Source organism: Carassius auratus, unplaced genomic scaffold, assembly GCF_003368295.1.
Source record: "Carassius auratus strain Wakin unplaced genomic scaffold, ASM336829v1 scaf_tig00217415, whole genome shotgun sequence".
In the NCBI taxonomy this organism is placed as follows: domain Eukaryota; kingdom Metazoa; phylum Chordata; class Actinopteri; order Cypriniformes; family Cyprinidae; genus Carassius; species Carassius auratus.
The window spans coordinates 74,089-80,088 of NW_020529059.1; the positions used below are offsets into that span (position 1 = coordinate 74,089).

Here is a 6,000-nt window from a genome sequence, read left to right on the forward strand (position 1 = left end):
TGCTTTTAACTATTTTAGTATACTTTACTGACCCGCAGTGCATATTTAAATTACTTGCCAGACTATTTTATATGACCTTAATATAATCTAATGTTATGTTTTGGTATTATGGATGCTTTACTGAAGTGTATTGGAATATTTTTTTGAAATTGTAAAGGGTAAAGATGTTTTGAATCAGGATCTCTGTTCTTCACCTATTCTGCCTGACAAAAACTGTGCGTTATAACTTGCATGAGCAAGAATCTCAAAGCTCCCATGGTCAACAACACGGAAATAATGTGTATAATTAATTCATGAATTTAATGTAAAAGGTTTTAAGATTCACTGCGCCTACAGTAAACATACAAGAAATGTGGCAGATATTCAGCAAAATATAACAATGCAGCTAAAATGTGAATATTAAAATGTTTAAATATTATATATTTCAAAATATATTTGACATTTAAAATTTTACAGTAAAATTAATTAAATAAAACAATTTATATAAGTTAAATAAAAACAAGTTAATTTAGTTTAAAAGGCTTTGAAATTAACTTCACCTGCAGAGTTAAATCAATATTGTTTTTTAATGTTGTATAATATTTGAAAATATATAAAAAATATAGAAAATTAATTAAAATTAATAAATAAATAAATAAATGAAAACTTAATTATAAAACTTTTAAATGGCAGCCCAATCAATTTATATATATATATATATATATATACATATATATATATATACATATACATACTGATTATAAAATTTTCTTCTGATCCAAACCATTTGAGCGTGGAACAGTAGCTTGTGCTCCCATGAGATCACGTATTTCCTTCAATCTTGATAAAACGTGTGGTGGTATCTACATCTCCCATAACAGTAGTACAGCTCTACTCCTCTGCTGCCTGCTTTGCATTTACAAACAGGGCAGGCCTTTGCTAGTGGGATATTTATACCATTGCATTAAGCATGAAATCAAAGGTTTTATGTGTACCATTGCAACATCGGCACTCCTCTGTTGAGGCCTGCCCAAAAATGCCTGCCCTTTGGCTGTTTGCAGAGCTGTGCTGTTTCAATGCATATCCAAGCTTCATTACACATTGACCTCTCTTATGTCAAAATACAAGCTTTTGGTTAACATGCAGCCAGAAGTGACAAGGGCAAAGTAAAGTTTACCACGTGGATCACATATTTCCATATTTTAAAGCAAATATCACTTCGGTTTGATGCATGCATTTTTTAAGAGCTGCGTTTGACCTCTGAAGGTCAAATCTCAGATAATGCTGCTGCCGACTTGTAAGGACTGTTGAATTGATCATGAAAACATGGAATGCATCAGTTCACGTGATCAAGTGTTGAATTGATCATGAAAACATGGAATGCATCAGTTCACGTGATCAAGCATGGCACAGCTGTCTAAGCAAAGGCATCTGAATGGAGATAAGAGCCTTTGGCAATGACATCACATACACTACACTAGGAGGCTTATCTCATTGCCTTTGCAGTCCCACAGACCCCCATATAACTAACCAGGAGCTTGTGTTGTCTGGAGGCGCTTCAAATACAAAAGTCAAAACAAGCTCTCAATGAAAAAGACTGGAATCCTAATATTTTGCACCAGAGCTGTTGTTCCATTAAAAAAAAAAAAAAAAAAACACGTGAAAACCATAAAACGACTTTGTCCTTTTATCAGAAAAGCAGATTCGAATTTCTTATTCAGTTATTTTCTTTTCAATGCTGCCCTCTTGTGGGTAGACATGAGAAACAAAAGACGTCTTCTGAAAGCTGGAAAAAAAATATGCTTGTAAATAAAGTTAGGCGCATATCAATCTGATGATGTTTCTTATCATAGTGTTGAGAGATTAACACTAAATAAGTTAGAAAACAGGAAAGAATAAAGCTGTTCATTTGATTCATTTTCTGGAAAAGCCGAAAAGACAAAAGCCACATAAAACATTCTGAATGAAAAGACAAAAACTTTATTTGACATGGAAAACAAAAACCAAACAAAGACACACATTTAAAAATTTTAGTTCTCTATAAAATTTAGCACACAAAATATAGCATTTCTTTGATACTGTAGGTCAAATCTACCCTAATAATTCAATAACAAATTATAAACCCTTTTAAGGGAAAGGATTATGTACAAACCACTGGCCTTGCAAGTAGAACAAGTACAATCCAGTATACTTACAATGAGTGAACAGCTTTTCATTTTTAAACCAGACTTTTACAGGTCAAAACTCAAAATCTTTTAACACAATTGCCTTCTTACAGATACATAGGAGAACATTTAGAATGGCTGCACTCTAATAACTGACTGACCAAAGTTAAAGAAATGATTCCTAAGGATCTAAAGAAACACTATTGGAAATAAATGCAAAAATGATATGAATATAAAAGACATCATGAAAAAAAAGTGTACATATTCACTATTTTTACAATTTCATCTAAGCATTTAACTGGACACAAATGTTTGAGTACTGAGTGCACACATCATGCTGTCAAAAGGGGGAAAAAACACCACACTAGATGACCTTGCCAATATTTCGCTCATTTAAATAACATTACAATTGTTATTCATTGCAGTGAATAAATGGTAATGTGCATGTGTTCTAGACATGACAAAAGTAGTTTTAAGGATTACATGATCACCACGGCAAGAGGTACCAAGTGTCAGGATTTAATCTGCTTCTATAAACAAAGTGAAATAAACTACAATTATTTAAAGGTTCATCAATAAACAAAAGATGTCATGTATTAATGACACAAAACGGAGGAAATGGACCTCATGAAGGGAAACACATCTACAGTATAAGGAGGATGAAAGAGTAAACATCCCTGAGTTATCTAGTTTTGGTTCAGAATGAAGTGCATTTCAGAATGTTTGACCTTTCTCCTTATAAGCAACACGTGGTGGTAGAGTTTGTGAACAATAAAAAGGCAAGGAAATGTTAATTTCATGGTGTTAGAATTCTGTAGATGAGGATAAAAAAGTAACACAAACAGCAATTAACCAAAAATATTACAGCAATGACTGAAAACATGATTAGGCCTGTAAAACATCCAAACAGAAAAGTATGGTGTGTTTAGAAATGGTCATGATTGTAAGTGACAGACAATGCTACTGCATACAGTCAAAAACTAAACTAAGGGCAGTCCTATAACCTCAAGCTTTAAACAGTCCATCGTGAGATAAACAAGTGTCTTATGGGTATCAGTAGCCCTATGAAATCTATAAATGCAAACTTACAAGTGTAAAATGTGATGACATCTTAAGGAAAACATGTTTTCAGAGGAGTGCACACATTGAATTTGAAAATTCATCATCTTTAATGTACACAAAGTACCATCTACAATGAAGACATAGTTAAACCCTGATCATTAAGCATCATTAACCACTTGTTATTTGAAACACTCTTAATTTATGCAGGAACTGATATCAGTAAAACAGATCATAGAAAATTCTAATGATGCTATTCTGCATAAAAAGAAACCAAGACAACCCAGACAACCCGGTTTCCTAACTCTTCTCTTCATCTACATCAATATCTTCCTCTTCCTGTCCTTGCTCTTTGACCTCACAGCCGCTGGAGTCACGTGACTCTTCTACTTCCTCAACATCCACTTCCTCTTCATCTCTCTCCTCGTAGGAGGATTCCCCCTCATCTCTGTCATTCTCTTCTGAGCCTAAGAGAATATGATTAGTCATGATGATTTGGGGGGGGGGGGATCAGTTTTATTTATTGATTTGAAAGACATTAGAAAAGCTCTACATTATACAACATGACTTGATTGTGAAAAGGAAAACCTCACCTCCGACTTGGTCATCATCTTCATCCTCATCCTCTTGCTCCAAGTTTTGGCTCTTCTCCTCATCTTCATCTGAATCGGAGATGATCACACACTCGTCTCCATTATTGTTGCCCTGAGGTTTGGGACCGCTGCTGGACAACAGAAATTGGTTTAAAAACAAAAAACACAAATACAATTTGAAAAATCTGGATGTTTTCAGGCTAGAGATTACCTGCCATTCTCTCGTGGCTCCCAGAGTGGAGTCAGATAGTACCTCAAAGGGTTTCTGTACAGGTCATCTTTCAGGATCTAGAGCCAAGGGAATGGAGTTCATCATTTTTTTTACTATGTTTAAGGATTTTGTTATTGCCTGTTTATACAGCCCTTCCTCCTGCACCTAACCACATGAGAGATGTACCTGTGCGATGTCATCCCTTCCTGGGTTGCTGTGGTCACTGAACCAGTGGAAGAAGCTCTGGTAAACTCCCCGTGATGTTCGACGTGGTTCTCCACTACCGACCAGATTCTGCCCCCTGTGCCACAAAATTGGGTTTGAGAATGACACCGGAGACCCTGAGCAAAAAGGAAAGCACATACAGATTAAAGCACAATTACCTTTTTTTTTGTACCCAGAATTTTTTTTTTAAGTAACCAGAGTAATCCTTTTTCACATTCATGAAAGAGGGGTATTGTGATAATGGTTCAGCTCACCTCCCATACCAAGATGAAGCTCCTTCACTATCATTTTGTTTTGAAAAAAGGGATTTCGCCGAAAATGGAAGCAGATGCGGTAACCAAGTTTGTTGTTCTTGAAAGACTCAATCTGTCGAATGATGAGCATATTAAAAACATAGATCGTTTGCAAGTTTAGATTGAAAATAGGAAAAAGAAAAACTGAAAAAATGTATTACCTCTAAATTAGTCATGTAGCTTAGAGCATCTTCGTCAGTCTCATCGATTTGCGCTGATAGATGTGGGTGATTCAGAAGCTGATTGGCTTTAAGTTAAGTGCACATTACGTAAATGAAGACAAAGATCTGGAATCCACAATCATTTGGTTGAAACCCATTTGACACAAATGGAAAAACAAAATGAACAGGAGTTTTGAGTATGATGAGTAAAGTTCTAGGGATTCTGGGCCAATAGAACAGAATTTGCTATAGGGCCCCCTCAAAATCCCAAAGAAAAACATTGTGGGCCCCATGTACTTCGTCTCCCTTTTTTCCCCATTTGTGACACTCCCCAAGTATGATCTTTGGTGACAATTAAAGTGATAATTCACCCAAAAATTTAATTTCTGTCATTAATCACCTTCATGTTGTTCCAAACCACAAAAAGGTAATCTCATAACTTCTTAATATTAAGGTTGAAACACTGATGTCACATGGACTATTTTAACAATGTCCTTACTGCCTTTCTGGCCCTTGAACATGGTACTAGTTCCATTACTGTCTATTAAGGTAATCAAAAATATCTTAATCTATGCTCCAAAGATGAATGATGGTCTTAAGGGTTTTGAACGACATGAGGGTGAGTATTTAATGACAGAATGTTCCATTTCTGGGTAAACTATATAGACGTCAGCTCAAACCTTAACTTCAAAGGCCTTGACACTTATTAAGTTGTCCTGAACGCCACGCACACTGTTAAAGGATACAGCAGTGACCCAGAATCCTGGGATGGCTTGAGTGATGGCGCTGCGCTGGTCTAGGTGAGGGCGTCGCTGGCGGCTCACTTTCATCTCCAGGCGTTGATGCAGACGCGCGCCTTTCTTCTCCAGCGCGTCCAGCCGCATCTGCACCTGAGCGAGCAGCGCCACGGACTGCCGCACCTCCGGGGCCATCTTCACCGACACTATGGCACACTCTCCGTCCTCGTTATCCTCATTATCAGAGGCGACAGAGGAGCTTGCCGTGGAGGAAGAGCCAGGAAGGGAGTCGTCATCCTCGTCCTCTTCATCATCATCCACGAACGAAGCCTGCTCTGGATCTTCTCTGTCCTCGCAGAGCAGCAGGGATGAGGAGCTGTCAGCCGCGGCTGCCTCCGTCGTTCTCTCGCTCTGAGAACAACTGGGACGATTAGACTTATCCCTTGATTTCTCTCGGCTCGCTGTTTTTAGAAGAACAGGGCATTTCTTTAGTACGGTCTTCGTCCGCGTCTCCACCGGTCAGACTGGCAAGCGCTTCTGCTGCGGCGATGGCAGCTGAATCTGACGCCTGGCGCTC

The 6,000-nt window shown here is 37.5% G+C and overlaps 1 pseudogene; it reads right to left on the bottom strand.

Moving 5' to 3' along the window:
* Window positions 1-3,289: 3,289 nt before the first annotated feature.
* LOC113100938 (protein SET-like) lies at window positions 3,290-5,997 on the bottom strand (annotated as a pseudogene).
* Window positions 5,998-6,000: the final 3 nt, after the last annotated feature.